The 19,818-nt window shown below is 44.9% G+C and overlaps 1 pseudogene; it reads right to left on the bottom strand.

Annotated features, from left to right (window-relative positions):
* Window positions 1-302: 302 nt before the first annotated feature.
* LOC120394732 overlaps window positions 303-19,818 on the bottom strand; it is a 30,184-nt pseudogene continuing 10,668 nt past the window's right edge.

Here is a 19,818-nt window from a genome sequence, read left to right as displayed (position 1 = left end):
TTTTTGCTTCGACTCCCCCATACACCATCTACAGTCTGAATGGCAGCTCCATCTAGGTGGATGGGCACAACAGGCAGCCTTAGAGCTGCGGCTGATCTGACCCTGGGACACCCGAGGACTATACACATTCAAGGTCTCTAGAGGGAAACTTAGAGGGACCCAAACATTCAGATGCCTAACTCCTCATCAGGGAGAGCCGTACCACTTTGAGAGCTTACCCCCAGTGTGAGGGGGCCCACATGGACCAATGGCCTGACCTGGCACTGCAATCCCTATGAGAGAAACGCACCATCAGTACCATGCAGGGGTAAACAGCCACAACACATTTTAATGCAAAGACATGCAGGAGTCCAGCAATGATTAATGCAAACACCCTACAGGAGGTAACTTGTAGAGCATTCGGATTCAGACCGTTTGAACTCTGCTAGCTCCTTGGCACCAGCGTGTATGGAGTTAGTTTTTGAGAATCTCTGGTATCAAGGGTTAACAGCATTCTGTCCAATTACCTTGGTCGGGATGATTTCAGGACAGCAGCCAGATATGTGAAGGACAGTTCTGCAGGAAGGTTAGGGCTGCGAGTGCTTAGCCAACACAGAGGGAGTTTATCTGAGTCTCTTAACCAGCACCTCACATTTCTAAAGGAAACAGATAAGCATTCAATAGCAGCTTCTTCTCTTCTCTGGTCTTCAGTTACCAGCTCCTGCAATTAGATTACAAAGCAAGACATTGTAGATAATCAATAGCAGCAGCTCTAACATCATCCCCCAGTTGTAAGCATCAGACAAGCTGCTTCGGACTCAATGTAGGTGCACAAGCTACCACCACTCCCATCCCCCCCCGCCAAGTCAATCACTGTGTTGAAACTTTGAGACACTTGGACTGTTCTTCCACACTCGTGCTCAGACCCAGGCAGTTTGCGGTCTCACCAGGGCAACGAAGCAGCACTACTCGTGCTGCCACCACAAGAGCACAAGCAACACCTGTACTAGCACAGAGGAGCTAGTGTTTTGCTCCTTGGTCAGCATACTAGGGAGCAGGGGGATGGGGCTGGAGGCCTGGGGCTCTTTTATATACACAGAGAAGGAGGGAATTTATTCTCCACTTTAGACAAACTGTTCTGTTTACAAGCAACATGCAGGAAAAGCTTCCTTAACTGGGGGAAGCAGACGTCTCACTGCTCTATACAAAGTCCCAATGTATGGTGGTGCTGCTGTTATTCCCGCCCCTCTGGCTGTGCTCATGCAAGGGCAGGACTAGTGCCCAACCCGAGTGAGCTCAGCATTAGTTCCTTCCCCAAAATAGACCCAGCCTGTCTGGCTGGAGCTCCAACACCTTCAGTGGAATCAAAACCAAGCAACCGTCCTTACTGCTGTGACTTTACCCAGCAGAACAAGGCTGATCCTGTGCATCAGCCCGTAGTGCAATGATTCATTAGGAAAGATCAAATATGAAGCACAGGTACATTCTATAGGTCTCTGGGAAGCCCTGCTAGACTGGATCCTCACCAAACCTTGGCTAGAAAGCTGGCTAAAGCTTTCTATGACCAGCTGCTCTATTTGGGCATGTTAAGGGTGGTTACCCCACACTTGGAATAAGTCCTTCTGCTTTAACTCACCCTCAACCAATCCAATGTACACAGACACCTCTGAATTCATCTCCAGTGTGTGTTTATCAATGCTGTGACCTTCAGGGATTGAGCTAAGCCATTCCCCCTTCCTCTCAAGTATCCTTCTCAGAAAACCTCATCTCACAAGATTAATGTACTAGAAAATCTAATCAGATACAGGTGCACACACTCCCATGGTGGCCTGCCCATACAGTGACAAGACCAATTGCAGGTTTTGTCTGTGAAATGTTCCAGTACCTGTCCAATGATTCCAGGTGGAGAGTCCACATGTAGCAGGATACCTACTTTCCAGCATCTGGAAATGGTCTATTATTCCATAAAACAGCCAGCCAGCCCATAATGATGACTGTAGCAAAAGCTGATGAGCCATTGTTTTTCCAAGTACCAATTTCCCATCCATGCACCTCTGCATTAAAAAAAAAAAAAGTAGAGGACTGCCAACAATGCATCCTCTACTCCCTAGACACATGCACCAAACAGGTTTTATTGTGAAATTGGTACAATATCCTGGGCTGGCTGGCTGGCTTTTTAAATGTGGGAGGTGATTAAGCATCTGGTTATACCCTACAGGTTTGGTTAAAAAGGAGTCCAAAAGAGGAGTGTTTTGAAGGCAAAACGCAAACTTCACTGCTGCTCTAAGTACATCCACTTAATGGGGCATTTTTAAAGTATAGAACTGGCTTGAAAAATCGAGGATATTAGACAGTTCCCTTTACTCTGACCTGCTACTTAGGTGCATTTGTTTGTTATCTTTCTGCTTACTTTACTGACCAAACTACTTCTGTTAGCGCTGCAAAGCCAGCACAGCTGAGAGTGAGAGCTGGCTTGTGTACAGCCAGATTAGTCAAACTGAGTTCCAGGTGCAGAATTTCTAATTCTTGGCAATGCACAAGCCAGCGTGACTTTCAGATTCTTACTTGGATTCTAAGCTCTTGGGGAAGGGACTGTCTTTTTGTTCTGTTTGTACAGCCCTTAGCACCATGAGATCCTGGTTGTAACAACAATATAAATAATATCACCATGAATTTGCAGGCCTAACAGCTGGGGAAACCACATTTCTTGGAAATTAATCACATCTCTCTCAGCTCCCCTCCCCCATAGCATAGTGTATTATGATTTTCAGATTTTTCTTAAATGAGAGTATTACAACCAGACTGTTAGATATTATGCTTTTGAAACGTATTCATCACTCAACACTTCAGAGTTACAGTTTGACCTGCTAGCTCAAAATACAGTGATAAAAATAAAGGGTGCGAAAACTACAGAAATAAGCTTCACACCAAGCCCCCATTTATGTGGAGTGTATTTTGCACTGCAAATAACTGCGCCCACGATACTGCATCCTCAGTTCATTCATGCTTTTGCCTGGCAATTTAAAGCTGGAATGAAGTAACGGGTGTACTTCAATGGGGATCTCCTGCAAAGTGGAGGCCTGCTTTTTTTAAAACTGGCAAATTCCTACTCAAAGCGTTTTAAACCCTAATAATGCTATTTTGTGCTTCTCCATCACCTTTCATCTGAGGATGCTTCATAAGTTACATGTTGATCTTCTGAGATAGCTAGTAATACTTAGCTTGCAGGGTGAGTATTACTGTCCCTCCAGTCTATAGATGGGGAAACTGAGGCACAGAGAGCTTAAGTAACTTGCCCAAGATCAAGGAGACAGTCTCTGTAGCTGGTGGGGCTCACACTGGGAACAGATGCCCACATCACAGAAACTCTGTCAGATACTCAGAAGTAAAAGATCATAACCCCCCCCTAACGTTTAAACTAATGGCCACTTGAAAGAGAGCAAGATATTGCAAGAGAATTCCTTTGAAGCCTCAGGCATCCCCAGAACAGGACAGCTTTATGGCCAGGATGTCACAGCTACAGTTTGACAAGGGGACCAAGACAAACGCTCAGTGGGTCACACTTCCTTCCAGTTAGTGCTTGCTGCTGTCTAAGGGGTAAAAAGATTTTCAAGTAAGTACGGGGCGAGTACATGAAACTCCCTCCATAAGATCCAAATGGCATGGAATACAATGAGGCGGTTTAATAATAGTTACCCTGAACTCCATGCTTTGGGGATCGGGCTATTAGGACACTGGGCAACTGAATCAGTTTTTAAAAGAACAAAACCTTGAGAAGAGTCATATGTGGCAGAGTTCATAAGAACATAAGAGCTGCCATATTAGGTCAGATCACGTTCCATCTCGCCCAGCATCCTGTCTCCATTGGTGGCCCCTACCAGAGCTTCAAGGGGAATAAACAGAACAGAGCAATTATGGAGTGATCCACCCCTCTCTTCCACGCCCAGCTTCTAGCAGTCACAGGTTTAGAGTCACCTAAAGCAAGGGAGTAACATCTTGGCTAATAGCTATTGATGGATCTATCCTCCATGAACGTATCCAATTCTTGCTTAAACCCAGTTACACTTTTGGTCACCACAACACCCCAAGTCAATGAGTTCCACAGGTTAGTTGTGCACTGTGTGAAAAAGTACCTCCTTCCGTTTGTATGAAACCTGCTGCCTATTAGTTTTATCAGGTGACCCCCTGGTTTTTGTATAATGTGAAACGGGAAATAATGCTTCTCTATTCACTTTTTCTACAACAGTCATGATTTTATAGGCCTCTATCATAACCCCCTTAGTCATCTTTTTAGTCTCTCCTTGAATGGAAGCCATTCCAGACCCTTGATCATTTTTGCTTCTCTTTTCTGAACCTTTTCCAGTTCCCACAACCTGACATCAGTTTCAGAGACCCCATCCTCCACTGGCATGATGTGTAGCTGACAGGAAAGCAGGACAGCCATGCAGCAAAGGGCTGAGCTGGGGCATTCACAGTAGGGCATGGAGCTGAAGCCCAGGATCAGACTCTGGGAGGGGTAACAGCCATTTCAGCACATCAGGGATGGACTCAGATGACTGAGAAAAATGCCAAGTCTTGAGCCCACATTCCCCAACAATGACAATAGACTCATCCATAGACACTGCTGTGCACAGACCCAGGCTTGTATATAGGGGAAATTTTCCAACATTTACTCCAGGAGGAATTTTGAGCCACAACACAATGCAGAAATTCATTTCCTCCCCCTCACACCCCACCCCCCCGGCCAGCAGAATTAGCCAGCAGCTCTGCAGCACCGTCAGTAGCAGATGCGGGACCAACCGGAGCCTGGCTCTCCAACTTGCAAATACATGACACTGCCAGGGGGACGGGGAGCTGGACTGTTCCACACAGGTGCAGTTCCCAGCATGTCCTGAAGGAAGGAAATGGCATGCAGGAAACTCTGTACAAGCCTGGGACCCAGCATCAGGCTGCTTCTCCCTCTCAGTGGCAAAGCCAGGTTCTAACATCAGGGGGAGCGAACACATTAAAAAAGGCACCACCCAACATATCAAATTACTAATTACATACTTTTAAATTTGGTAGACATATTTATTTTGTACTTAAAATAAAAACACAAGAATGATCCAGGCAACAGAAGTGTTTGCACAGATTATACTTAGATATACTTTAGATTCTAGAAAGTAAATGACAATACAGTAGTTTATAATTGGCCGGTATTTTTTTAAACCTGTGATATTTTTTCAAGTTACTAATTTCATTTTAAAAATCAATGAAATGCACTTTATTTATAATAGATTATAATACTAAAGTCACCAAAAAGGCATGACAAATACAAGAATGAGAATTGGTGAGCAAAGATCTCATAGCTCTTCGGGGTTTCCAAAGCAGTAATTTCCCCTAAAGCAGCTTCACTCATGGGGGGGGGGGGGGGGGGGTTGGTTAAACAAAAGACATCTTTACGACACAGGTTGGCCGTCTAACATTTTTGAAACACCGAGTACTGAAAGTTAGGGTTTTTAACCAATTTAAGCTGTGTGTACACACACACACACACAAAACAAAAAAACCTTCCTGCTTTCCTATCACCCAGTTCTGTTATTACAGGAATGAAATCTAGACATCCCATAAAATAGCTAGTTCCACATTGTTCTTCAAACCTCAGATCAGTGAAATGCAGCTTTGCATTTGAGATACTATATGACTTGAGTACATTTTGCACTGCCTGCAGCTACACTGACATCAGGAGAGAAGAGGACATGACTGTCCCTAGCATATATGATTTAAAAAAAAAAAAGGTGAGACACACTCACTCACTATCAATGCAACAAGAAGGGAGATCAGTAGCAGGGGCCAAGAGATAAGATGCAATGAAACCTTCCTGTACCCATAACTGATATCTGAAAAGCATCAGTCGCTCTGCAGATCAAAGAAAGAAAGAACGAGCAGCCAGTATTCAGCCAGACAGGATCCTTATGACCTATATAGGAGAAGTGCACTCAAGTAAACTGTAGCAGTTTCCCAACAGAGTTTTCTTATAGACTTATTTATTAAGCAAAAATTAAGATTAGGAGTCTGATTTAAATTATGTAAATTTTCAGTTTGAGTTAACTGTGGAATTATTGCAGCTACTTTTATTTTACTCATGTCTTCATAAAAAGCTACCAAGTTATAACAGATAATTACAAAGACTAAAGTACATGCTTTAATATAATTAGGACTGGACCACCCAAGATGAAAACTATACCATGGAAGAGTCCTACAACCAGGTATTTGAGGCCAATCCTCTTATCAATGGAATCCTCAACCAAACTGTGAGGAAGGAGAGGCGTACACCCTCTAACTTTTGACAATAATTCAAGGTCAGCCAGCCACCAAGAAGAGCACCATTCATATTCTGGTTTTGGATAAAACACCTGATCTTGCCTACATCATAGAAACCTTCCTCCCTCCAAGCCTATAGCAATAAAGTAACCATTAAACAAGTTCTGAATCAATCGTCTTTCTTCCCAATTTAGTTTTAACAAAAAAAGCTGCAATGTAAGTAGCTATGGGAGATAACAGTGCAACTACTAGGTATCGGTGGGGGAAGTGTGCTAGTTATGTCCTGGATACACTGGTCTGTTAAGTGTTATTGCTTTTAATATGCTAATGCAAACACTGTAATAGAGTATTAGTGTCCCAATGTACTGTAGCTTGTTTTAACTTACCGTAATACTAGAAGAGGTGCATGTGAAGCTCTCTAAAAGTTGACACTAGAGCAGTGATATTCCCAAGCCAGCATGCATAGGGCTGGGGGTGGGGAAGGGGAGTGCATCTAGGTATAAGTAACATCTCACACCAAACAGGAACTTCTCCACAGTTCATTGCAATTTGGAAGTGTGATTATTATACCTTGTCTTACAAACACCAAACACCATTACATATGCACAAGGTCAATAATTCCCCCCTCTCTCCCCATATACAGAGTTGTGCTTCTGGATATAGTATCTGTCTGAGATTAATATTGAGCTCCCAGCTCTTCAGGAAGCAATGAAGAGTCAGCAGCCAAGCCACAGGCTGAAACCTATTGCAAACAGTATGAGTGACGGATGAGGCATTCTGAAGCAAGAGGAGATTACTGGAAAACTTTAAATAAGACACAGAAAGAATACAGTTTTCCTAGGTTTTGTTTGTTGGATTTATTGTATGATGTATAGTAAGTGTTTAATATAAAAATCAGGTAGTAGGGTTTAGAATGTTACAACAAGAGATTATGCTATGACCATTATCCAGTCAACTTGCACACTACTATTTTGAATTAGTGATAATTTACAGAGAGAGAAAGAAGAAAGAGGGAGGGGTTAAGCACGGGAAGGGGGCAATAACTCAAAGTCTCTCCTTTGCCTCCTGGTCCTGCCATTCCCTCAGCCCTCCGCAAGGAGAGCCCGACATCATCCTCGCCTCCCTGCTCCACTGGACCAACTTCAGCGCACAGAGACATCAGCGGCTGGCGTCCCCGTGCACCCTGGAGCAGAGCGGCGTCTCGACTGCAGCAGAGTCATTCCCTGGGCTGCCGCTGCTTGCGGAGATAAGAGGCCACTGAAGAGAGACCACGAGAGACACAGACCCGCCCGCCTTTTTCTTTACTTCTCCAGCTCCTCCATCGGCACCAGGGGGGCTGCAGAGCGACCGTACCCACCGTGTGGCCGCCTCGCTCTGCATGGGGCTGCCGGGGCCAACGGGACTGCTGCTTCTCAGCCCTCCCACCGTGCTGCTGCCCCTTCCTCCCAGCAGAGCTCACCCCTGCCTGGGCGGCATGTGCCAAGCGGGGCTCAGCTTAGCGAGCCGGGCAGCTGCGGGTGGGCAGGCAGGAGCCTCCTCCTCCTCATCCCCGCGGAGCCAGGCAACCAGCCGCTGTCACCGGCAGCCTGGGAGCAAGCCGGGCTGGGGATGCAGGAAGGCAGTGCAGAGCTGAGAGCCAGCTGGCGGCCGCACGCAAAACCTGGCTCCAGTGTCCAGTGCTGTCTGGAAAGGCGCCTCTTTTGGAAAAGGTGCTGTGGGGGGAGAGCAGCCGCTCCCCCTGTTCTCCCCCTAGCTATGCTCTGGGTGGTAGGGGGTGCAGGTGTCTGGGCTGGGGGGTGTCCCACAGCTGGATGCTGGGGTGTGGATGTCAGACTGGAAGAGCAGAGATTTCTCCCAAGATGTGTCCAGCTGACATGTGTGACACACTCAGACAGGTGCCCAACAAAAGCGTAACAGAGAAATAGGAACTGGGCTGTTGGAGGAGTTTCTTTGACTCTCTACTCCTGGGGGAATCTTTTTGCTGGCTGACAGGTATTTTGAATTAAATTACCAAAATAACTGAAACTGGTGTGATTATATTGTGTTTTGATAAATAAAATATGCAGATTTTAAAATATTGTGGGCAGAATGTTAAATTTTTAGTGCAGAATTCCCTCAGGAGTACACATTACTACACCACTATGCGGGTGGTTTCCTATGTGAACACTTGTTTCAAATAACAAAGGCCTTTTCATTTTAGGTTACATCCCCTTGGAAGTAATACTGGTAGGTCTCCTTGGATAGACACACCCTAGCTATGAGATTTCAATCAGGTTTTGCAAAAACCAAAACCAAACGCTACAGCTGCTACACACATGTACAGCTTCCACTGACTCCCGTAGCAGCTACACCTGAAGAACAACAACTGTGTTGCGCTCCACTGTGCCAAACTCAGACCTGTTTTTAAGCCTCGACTTTTGTTCAACCAATAGCAGTGAATAATAATCTGACATTTGGATGTCAGATGCCATAGTAATGGGGGCAGTACATGGAGCCAGACCACCTTTGTCACAATGCCGCCTACAGTGAAATAAAACCTGGACACAGAGGATACTCCACCCACCACAGAAATGCACCTGCTTCTAGAGAGAACTGTGTTACAGAGCTCTCCATCTCCACTTGCTGATGGTGAGAATAAAAGCATTTCAGTTCATGTAGGAGAATGCTGACACACGGAATACAAATACAGAGAAAAGTTATCACGTTCCACTTTGAGCTAACATGTAGGCCCCAGCTTACAGAATGGGAGACCACCTGCCTTTGCACTTACTGCTTTTCCAGGATAGGCTATATGGCAAGGACCTGGGTGCTCTCATGCCTGGCATTAGCTTATTCTTTAGTTCCATCACTATGCTGGACCCAGGGCTGAAAGAGATCAAATAAGAATTATCCTACACACGTGTACTTCTTCTAGCAAAGTATCTTACTATAAATATTTGAGTATTTTTCTAACATTGAAGAAGACAGAGTATGTTAATTTAAACAAACCTTCATGCAATCATAGAAGAAGAATCAAATTCAAGATCAGAAGGGACCATTATGATCATCTAGTCTGACCTCCCTGCAAGACATAAGCCCATCCACACCCCACCTTAGCCTCTTTTCCCACCCCCTGCCTGCGAGGGGAAGGAAAAACCTCCAGGGCCTGCCACAATCTTCCCTGGGAAAAATTCCTTCCCCCCCCCAAATATGGCGTCAGCTGAAAACGAGCATGCGGACAAGACTCTCCAGAACAGTTACTTCTCGCAAAGGCTAGACAAAAGTGTAGAATACGTTGATGCCATTTACTTTTGACTAAAATCCCCAATTAATCAGTTATCCAAACAAGAAATAAATAAACCAAAGACAGCAAGAAAAATCAGAGTTAAAGATCGATTATAAATATTGCACTGCCCTCAACTGTAAATGGCATCTCAGCACACATGCCCTAGTTGTCTCTATATACGCAGACTTCATGCAGATGTCCAACAGTGAATGCCAGTGAAAATGAGGTAGGATCTGAGGCTAAAACAGGGGAAAAAAAAGTTAAAAATGACTTAGACAAGTTGAATGTCTTCAAATCGGGACGGCCTGATGAAATACATCCTAAAATACACAAGGTGCTGACTGAGGAGATATCTGAGCCATACGCAATTATCTTTGAAAAGTCATGGAAGACAGGAGAGATTCCTGAGGACTGGAAAAGGGGCAAATATAGTGCCAATCTAGAAAAAAGGGAATAAGGACAATCTGGGGAATTACAGACCAGTCATCTTAACATCAGTACCTGGAAAGATAATGGAGAAAACAATTAAGCAATCCAATTGCAGAATCCTAGAAAATAAGGCGATAAGTAACAGTCAGCATGGATTTGCCAAGAACAAATCGTGTCGAACCAACCTAATAGCTTTCTTTGACAGGATAACAAGCCTTGTGGATGGGGGAGGGGAGTGGTAGATGTGGTGCATCTTAAATTTAATAAGGATTTAGATCCTGACTTGCAGGACCTCCTCGTAAACAAACTAGGGAAATACAACCTAGATTGAGCTACTATAAGGTGGGTGAATAACTGGTTGGAAAACCGTTCACACAGAGTAGGTGGTTCACAGTCAAGCTGGAAGGGCATATTGAGTGGGGTCCCACAGGCATCAGTTCTGGGTCCAGTTCTGTTCAATATCTTCATCAGTGATTTAGATAATGGCATAGAGCACATTTATAAAGTTTGCAGACGATAACAAGCTGCAAGGGGTTGAAAGCGCCTTGGAGGATAGGATTAAAATTCAAAGTTATCTGGACAAACTGGAGAAATGGTCTGAAGTAAATAGGATGTGCGACACTACACTCCATATTCATCATAGTAATATTATTAGGATATGATCATGGCATAATTATGAAGCATTTTGTACAAGATGGGTCATGTAAGGAGTCAGTGGGAAAATTATGATTTGCTGAATACAAGTATCCTATTTGTAGGCATGTATCGTTTTTGTATCTGAAATTATGAATATTGACTAGGTATCTATATTTCAGATGGGCTTACTCTAGAAAACACCCACAGCCAGCCTTTCAGATACAACAATGAAAAAGCCAAAGGTTACTGGCTCATCAACAAAGACAATTGGCTGTGGAATAGCTTAGCCTTCCTGGAAGGCCAGTCTGTAAGTTATGGCTGCTACGACTCTGCAAGGGCATGTGACCAGTTCACATGTCTCTGGACTCCATTTTGGGTACCTGAATTTTTCCACAAACTGGTCTGGAAACCAAGTTTGAAACAGAGTTCCTGCCATATGAAAAAGCTATACAAGGCAGAGAGTGACATCATCGGTTGTCTTCACTCCCCTACAACTCAAGAACAGACAGAAGCTCTGAAAGAAAAAGTCTTGGAACGGGGTACGAGATCCCAAGCTGCAAAACAAATGCAGCTTGTCCCTTAAGAATCTGCAAGCCTGCTTATATTGTCAGCCAGGGTGAGAATTTGCTAATTCATATCCAATCTTTCTAGAATTTTAGGCTTAGTTTGCGATTCTGTTTATTTACTAGGTAATCCGCTTTGGTCTGTGTTCTATCACTTATAATCACAAAGCAAAAACAAGTTTATTAACTACAGAAGATAGATTTTATCTAAACCCGTGTGCCTGTGACCAAAGTGTCTTGGGAAAAATCTCAGCCTGCTTAACACAAGTATGCATGGTCCTCTCCACATTGAGGGAATGGCAAACTGGGTAATAAATTCATACTGGTCGATGTTTTGATCAGGGCAGGATGGTACAACTCTGGGGTCCCAGGCCGGGGGTTATTTTGGCTGTAGTCTCTCTATTGTTGGTTCATGCAGTGGCTGTCCAAAGCCTGCATGCAACTGCAGCTGGGTGTGTCCCTGCCTTTGTGAATGCTGGTGGGAGCGGTCTATAGCCTGTCACAGCAGCACAGTGCTAAGAGGGAGCCCAGGCTGGTGAGTCACAGGGCTCAGTGAAACCCCAGTTCCAGGTGGCACCCAGGGGAACCAATCACAGGATGAAATTCAATAAGGACAAATCCAGAGTACAGGTCTGTTGCATCTTACGTGCATTTAACATGCACGAATTCAGCTTTACGCGGCTGGCAAAAAAAGAGAAAAATAATTTAAATACTGTTCCTGTAGTGCGGGCGATTCCGCCTGCCATTCAACTCAATGTAATTTTGACTATACGCCGTTTCACTTTACGCACTGACCGCTGAACGTAACCCCAGCGTAAGATGACACAGACCTGTACTCCACTATCAGTTGCGCACATACAAAATGGGAAATGACTGCCCAGGATGGAGCACTGAAGAACAAGATCTGGGGGTCATAGTGGATCACAAGCTAAATATGAGTCAACATCATTTTGAGATGCATTAGCAGGAGTGTTGTAAGCAAGATCCGAGAAGTAATTCTTCAGTTGACATTTAATCAGCATGGAGTAGAGCAGGGGTATTGTGTCCAATTCTGGGGGCCACATTTCAGGAAAGATGTGGAAAAATTGAAAAAAGTCCAGAGAAGAGCAACAAACATGATTCAAGGGCTAGAAAACATGACCTATGAGGGAAGATTGGAAAAAAATGGCCTTGTTTAGTCTGGAGAAGAGAAGACTGAGAAGGGACGTGATAACAGATTTCAAGTAGATAAAAGGTTGTTACAAGGAAAAAGGAGAAAAATTCTTCTCTTTAACCTCTGAGAATAGGACAAGAAACAAGGGGCTTAAATTTCAGCATAGTTTAGGTTGGACATTAGGAAAAACTTCCTGTCAGGGTGGTTAAGCACTGGAATAAATTGCCTAGGAAGGTTGTGGAATCTCCATCACTGGAGATTTTTAAGAGCAGGTTAGACAGACAGCTGTGAGGGATAGTCTGGATCACTGATCTTCAAACTCTTTTTCTGGTGACCTAGATGATCCAAAAGAGCTGGGGATGAGGGGTCTGGGAGGGGCTCAGGGCTGGGGCAGAGAGTTGGGGTGTGGGGGTGAGGGCTGAGGGTGGGGCCAGGACTGAGGGATTCAGGGTGTGGGAGGGGGCTCTGGGCTGGGGCAAGGGGTTGGGGTGCAGAAGGGGGGGGTCAAGGCTCTAGGCTGGGGCCAGGGATACAGGGTTTGGGGTCCAAGAGGGAGCTCTGGGTTTGGGGGGGCTGAAGGCTGGGGCACGGGGTTATCTCGGACAGCTCGCGGTCAGTGGCACAGCAGGGGTGAAGAGGAAGGCTTCCTGCCTGTCCTGGCACCACGGACCACGCTGTGCCCCGGAAGCAGCCAGCAGCAGGTCCAGCTCCTAGGCAGAGGCGTGCAAGTGACTCCGCGTGGCTGTCGCCCACAGGCACTGCCCCCCACCAGCTCCCAGTGCAGAGCCGGTGCTCGGGGCAGGGGCAGCACATGCAGCCCCGTGGCTCCCCCCCCACCCCGCCACCTAGGAGACGGACCTGCTGCTGGCCGCTTCGAGGGCGCAGCACGGTGTCGGAACACGTAGGGATTAGCCTGCTTTAGCTGGGCAGCACCACCGACAGGACTTTTAATAGCCCAGTCAGCAGTGCTGACCAGAGCCACTGCAACCCAGTGCCTTCTGTTCCATGACCCACTTCTGGGCCACAACCCACGGTTTGAAAAGCACTTGTCTAGATAATACTTAGTCCTGCCATGGGTGCAGGGGCCTGGACTAGATGACCTCTCGAGGTTCCTTTCAGTCCTTCAATTCTGTGTCACTGTTACAGGCTGTAGGAGGCCGTACGTTGATGACCTTTGATTAGACAGGTAAGGCATAGTACAATGATTTGGTTGTTCAGGGGTGAGACAGATAATGACCAGACACATTATGCTTTATTTTCCGAACCTACATTGTGATTACACTTCAAAAATAAAATTATTTCTGACTCAGGGCTCTAACTGCCTGCAAAATCTCCTGGCTGTTAAAAGTTACTTGTAGCAGGTCATGAGAGATTAGATTAGTGTCAGAAGTTTAAGCCTAAATTGCCTAAGAGCTGACATCAGTCTGCATTTCTATCATGCCCAGCATAACAGTTTAATGTTTAATAACCCCCCCAATAAATATATAACCAGTGGGGATTGAATCCAGGACCATCAGCACTAATAGTACTACAGTAGAACTAGAGGAGTAACCATTATCTGGTAGCAATAGTATGTTCTTATACTCTCCTATGGATCTGCAACTAAAAGGAGACAGGAAACACTGACCAAGAGGCATAAGAATGTTGATTCATCCAGTGGGAACTCCCCCACCATCACCCCAAAAAAGTAAATTGCATCTGCCCATCAACACAGCAGCATGAGTTACAAGTAGTTTGAAAGCACATCTTCTATGAAAAGCACTGTCACAAGAAATACACCTTTTGTTACCTGTTGTTTATGCCACTATTGAACGTGCCCCAAACGAACACAGAATCTGATTGCTCCTGTAGCTCTGCCAAAGGAAACAGACATCATTGTGGCTCAGAACTGAGTAACTTCTGCAAGCGTCATAGCAACACAAAATGAGAAATATGGCAGAGACGCTGCTAGGTTTACAAAATGGAATGAGACTTGAGCTAAGACTTGGCATAAGTGACAGCAAAGCAGGCATTTAATTGAGAAATATAAAGCGTAAAGATCATCATCAATTTCCATTTTCATCAAAGCACAGATGGTGCAACAGACTATATGGAAAACAACAGATGTTTTGTAGAGAATAGCAGGCGTGTCGTAGATCCTGTGAAGCAGGAGAACTTAATTTGTTCAGGGACAGTATAACTGGGTGTCCCAACACATGATCTGTGCAGAGGGATCTATGGGACCTCTCTCTTAGTCCATGTAACTTCTTTGGGGGCAAGAAGAAGGGAATAGCAGGGGCTGACAGCCACCTTGTGTCATCAACCTCCTCACCTTTATCCCAGTCTTCGTCACATGGGGACGGCTGCCACATGCTGACAGTGTTCATCTCTCTGTGGCAGTTATTCGACTGACTCACTTAAAGCAAAGAAAATTCTTAGTGAGAAAATCTTTTTGGATAAAATACAATCCTATTTTAGGGACATTAATCATTTTTTGACCTAGCTGCAGAACAGCTCTAGGCTTTGGAGAGGAGCAGCATACGCTGGAAGCTGATCAGTACTCCCCTAGTCTTAGCAGCAAAAAACTCTTTAGGCCAGGGATGGGCACCTTGAAGGTAGCAAAGGGACACAAAATCCATGAGACCCCTTTGGTGGGCCATACCTTAAGAGGCTATACATTGCCCAGCTCTGAGAGTTTGCTACAACACAGAATGTTTGGCAGGCCAAATCAAATGATCTGGCAGGGTGGTTGCAGCCCCTCATTTGCCAATCCCTGTTTTAAGCCTCTTCTAAAGCTAAACAATTCTGCACACATTTTTCAGCAATGGTGCAGCTGCTCCAACATACGCATTGGGAGAGGGTTCAGGTGTGTTTCTATTGTCATGTCACAAAAATCTGCTCAGGATTTTTTCCACTACTGTCATGCTCCAAGCCTTGTCTACATGAACATGCACATCATTGCTAGCTTCAGTACAACTCTACTTTTGCCAGAGAACAGGTACGTTTTCCAGTGTAGTGACAGCCACATAGACATCAGTGGGGGGAGACATTGGAACACGACCCACATAACCAAGTGATTTAGGTGCTGGGGTGACAGACCTGGACAGTGAACTCCTCATCAGAGCCGACAGCATGGGCAGTGGTAGGAAAGCTTCCCCATAGTCCCCTCCCCAACTTGCTCCACTCTGAACTGGAAGAACCCACCTTCAATTGGGAAAGTTACTCAGCCTTCCTGGTCCAGTCACAGAAGTGAGGATTGTTATGATCTAGACACTTGTCCATTAAGAACTGGACTGAGACCAATTTATTTCACATATGCCACTAGACAGGCTATGAAGATTTTTGGTCACTATCAGGTCAGATCTGCATTGGAGACCCACCTCTCTCATGGCCACTATCTTTCCGCTCTAAGCGGTCCAGATTACCAGCTAGATCTCATTTCAGCACACACAGTTTAGGGCACAATGTACAGTTCCCATTTTAACGCTAAAATCTCTGGCAGATAACACATGTAATGCAAGCCAGTTGCCTCTCAGATGCTTAGGAGAATTTGCATGGACACAGAATGAATGAAACTCAAGTCTCCCAGGGCTCCTGTTGCTTCTGTATCACATAGCACTACAGGTAAAGGATTGCTTATGGAATAACAGAGTAACAATCTTTAACAGCAAAAATTAAGTTACAACGCTGTTAGCCCAAGAGTTCCAGAAGTGACTTTGGCTCTGTAAACAGGGGCGGCTCTTGACCCCAGCGCGCCAAGCAGGCGCGTGGGTGGCCCTTTCCCGGGGGGGCGGCATTTGGCTCCGGTGGACCTGCCGCAGGCATGCCGGCGGGAGCTCAACCTGAGCCGCGGGAAGAGGGGACCCGCCGCGGGACCGGGGAAGGGCGGCGCAGCGCACTTTCATTTCTAGAGCCGCCCCTGTCTGTAAAGGAGTTTTTCTCACCAATGTCTTGCTCAATGCAGCTTTTGTCATCACAGCTTGATATATGATGTCTGATCTCAGCTCTGGGAACCTGATGGCGGGCATTAAAGGGGCATGTGGCTAGCTGCTCTGCAATATCAGGGTGGTTCTAGAGAAACAGAAAAAGTACGTGCTATCTCACTGAATTCATCCTAGCCCTTGTATTTTCTAGTCACTAGTGAAGGGTTTGTGCAATCTGCATCCTGAAATAGGTTGAAAACATTTAAACAAGGAAAGACAAAACTTAGCTCAGGTCCTGAGCACAAATGCAGTGTAGAAACAGCGAAGCATATGCATCGTTTATGATAGAGGCTGTTGCATCACAGGCGTATATGAACAAAGCTTTTCAGTCAGTTTGATTAGCAGCAAAAGTCCTTTATTTCTCTCCAGCATACATCTTTATACTCTTGCAGCAGGCAAGCAAGCAGTTGCTAATTGGTTAACAAGGTACACACACCCGCAACTGTGACTTCATAAACTAGCCAAGGCCAACTTCTCAAAACAAAGCTCAAAGCCTAATTAACCCATCTTAAAAACCTAAACATTCTAGCTTCCCACAATACCAGCTGCCAGCTAGCAAAATATTTCCCAACACCTCCCCCCTCTACCCAAAATCAAAAAAGGAGGGAAAGAAAAAAAGGAATAAAAACATTAGCAAAACATTTTCAACTTATAGCATCACATTACTACAATCTATTACACAGCAAAACTAAAAGCAAATTTAAACACCAGCTGCCTAACTAAACCATAACAATATCTTCCGCAATGCCCTACTTTTACCTATACATCCTTCCTCCAGGTAACGCAAGTGGCCCAAGGGGCCAGGAGGGTTCTGCCAATATGCAAACACCCACAAAGCAGGTTTCCAATAAGGGCTTCCACTGCAGCAACATCAAACAAAACAAACATAAATACACAAAAATCAAACACATAAATGGTGTAAATTCTACAGGATTCCCCCCTTCTCTATAGCACACCAACTTGTGGCAAACTTCTATTACCAAATCATCCCTCAGATGTCAGGCGATCAAACTGACACTGAGGGAGGGGGGGTCCTAGAAAAAACACAACATAAACCACATAAAACGCAAAAGACAATTCTGGCCAGAAAAACAAACAAACAAACAAACAAACAAACATAAGACACAGAACATAAATTTAACTCTGTAAACAAATGCATGGTATATCAAATACTAAGCAGCTAACATCCATATTCCTCAATTATCTAAAATACAAAAACAAATATACCCCTACTGGGCAATCAATCATTACTTAAAATACACAAATACCCTTATTAATTTCAGACAAAACAGGGGAATCACTTCATCAATTAAATCATTTACAGTAATACAATTGCATCTTGGCTTACTTCTAAATTCAAAGCTATTCACAGCTTAAGGGTTCTTACTATTAACTTCTACCTTTAAACACAAACAAAAAACATCACCACTTATATGCCCTTAAGCCTAATACAATTTCAATTACATAGCACTATATACATTCTTCAGCTAATACAACAAAATTATTTATAACCAAACAATTACAAACTAATAACTTTACCTAAATTTATTTACAAACATTTCAAAAACACCAAAACTTTACTCTTTAGCATCTTTACAAAATTCAACTGCTATTCCCTCCAGCAACCACAGAGTTAACTTTGTACTCTGCCTAACATTACTCGCTAGTAGTTAATTACCTTTTCTATCAACTACACCCTCAAGGTTATCAACCAGTATTCCAAGCTTGTTGTCTGTTGCCTGCCCGCTTGGGCCCGATCCTTTTTTCCTCGTCAAGTTCTCTATCTATCGCGTGCCTGCCTGGGCCCGATCCAAAGCACTTTACATAAAGGTATTTTGGGTCACATAAATTCAAAGCCATTCTCCCAAATTACCTAAATTTATGCCTAAATAACACCATAAACTCCCCCCCCTTTGAGAATACTCAACAAACCTTTTGGCTGAGTTTTCTCAAACTTTAAAAACAAAAAACAAATAGGCTCTAAAAAACAGGGGTTAGTAATGGGGAGGGGTAATATCATTTACAATCCAATTAGGGAGGGCAATACATGCTAAAAAAAAAAAAATTCCACAACACAGGGCGCAGCCTGTAAAATAAACCCCAAAATCCAATCAATACCACATTTTTTAGCAGGAGTCCCAAATTTTTTCCTGCCAGTGTGCAATTCTTTGCTTCTTTACCAGGGTCAGTTCTCAATGCCCTTTTAGTCAGGAATTTCTAGACATTGGCAAGATCAATGATGTGAGTGTTTTTTCTTCTGTTCCACCACCATCGTGGTTCAAGTTCTACGGGGGAAATTATCAGGACACCATCCTATACATTCAGGCAAAGCAAAAATTATCTCCATCAATTAAATCAATCAGGGAGGATCAAACAAACGGGATCCTGGCACAGCTAACAAGCAGTTGTTCTCCAGGGGCTCAGGGTGTGTACATCTTGTTGCTTTCTCAGTCATTCCATCCACCATTGCAGCAGTCATCTCTAATACTGACACTGTTGCAGTTTCTTCAGTCCTACTGTTTGCAGCCTCAAATCCTGAATGAGCAGTGGTAATATCTTGGACTAGTTCAGGAAATAGTTTTCCAGGCACTGCTTCTAAAGGCTTTAAAGTTTCAGCTGAGGTTTCCATAGATGTTACAGTTTCTGCAATGATTTGTTCTTCAATTGCTGCAGCTGTAACAGGCACAAATGTTTTTTGAGCCCCAGAGCTTTCAATACTAAAAATGGGTGAGCCAGTATCTGCCAGCTGCACAGCTAAATTCTCTTGCTCCTCTTCGTCTCCCTTTCCACACACAGGCAGTTCTTGAGGACACATGTTGCTCTGTAGAGGGGCCCCATTTACAACTGCCCCTGGGCATTCTGATACTAGGTTAGATGGTGCATCTCCTACATCATTCTGCATGGGGGCCTCAGCTGCAACCGCTTCAGTGGGCTCTGATTCCAAGGTAAACACAGTATCTTCTACCTCTGTCGTCACAGGTGCCTCAGTTACCCCACTCTGCATTGCATCCCCAATAAAAGCTTCCTGAGTGATCTGCCGCCCATCGGATCCCTGAAGCCGAGCAGTTTGGGTGGGCTTGCGCAAAGTGAATCCAAACCCTCGAGACCCGCGGTCAATCGGGGTCGATCGGGGCACACATCCCTTGAAAGGTATTAACTGAGCAAGACGTGTACCAGCAGTTATAGTCACAGGGGGACAAAGGGCACGTACCATTATCCCAATATTCCCCGTATAATCGGCATCAATAAGGCCAGGCAAAACAAAAATACCTTGTTTTGATGTTGACGAGCGGCCGATCAAAAGGGCACTCAGTCCAAATCCTAATGGACCATCGGTGTTGGAAGGAAGAACTTGAACCTCGTCAGTCTGTAAAACTACATCTGTCGCTGTGGCCAAATCCACTCCGCACTGCCACGGTTGCTCCGGGAGGTGTTCCAGGCAGCCGGGTTGGCGGGTGGAGGCACTTGTGTCGCCGCTCCTCCGAGGGGCGCTCCGTGATCCGCTTCCGGCAGCGGTGTTCCATCCTT

The sequence above is a fragment of the Mauremys reevesii genome, unplaced genomic scaffold (genome assembly GCF_016161935.1).
Source record: "Mauremys reevesii isolate NIE-2019 unplaced genomic scaffold, ASM1616193v1 Contig76, whole genome shotgun sequence".
Classification (NCBI taxonomy): Eukaryota; Metazoa; Chordata; order Testudines; family Geoemydidae; genus Mauremys; species Mauremys reevesii.
Note: the sequence above shows the minus strand (reverse complement) of the source record. Positions and strands in the feature narration are given on the sequence as shown.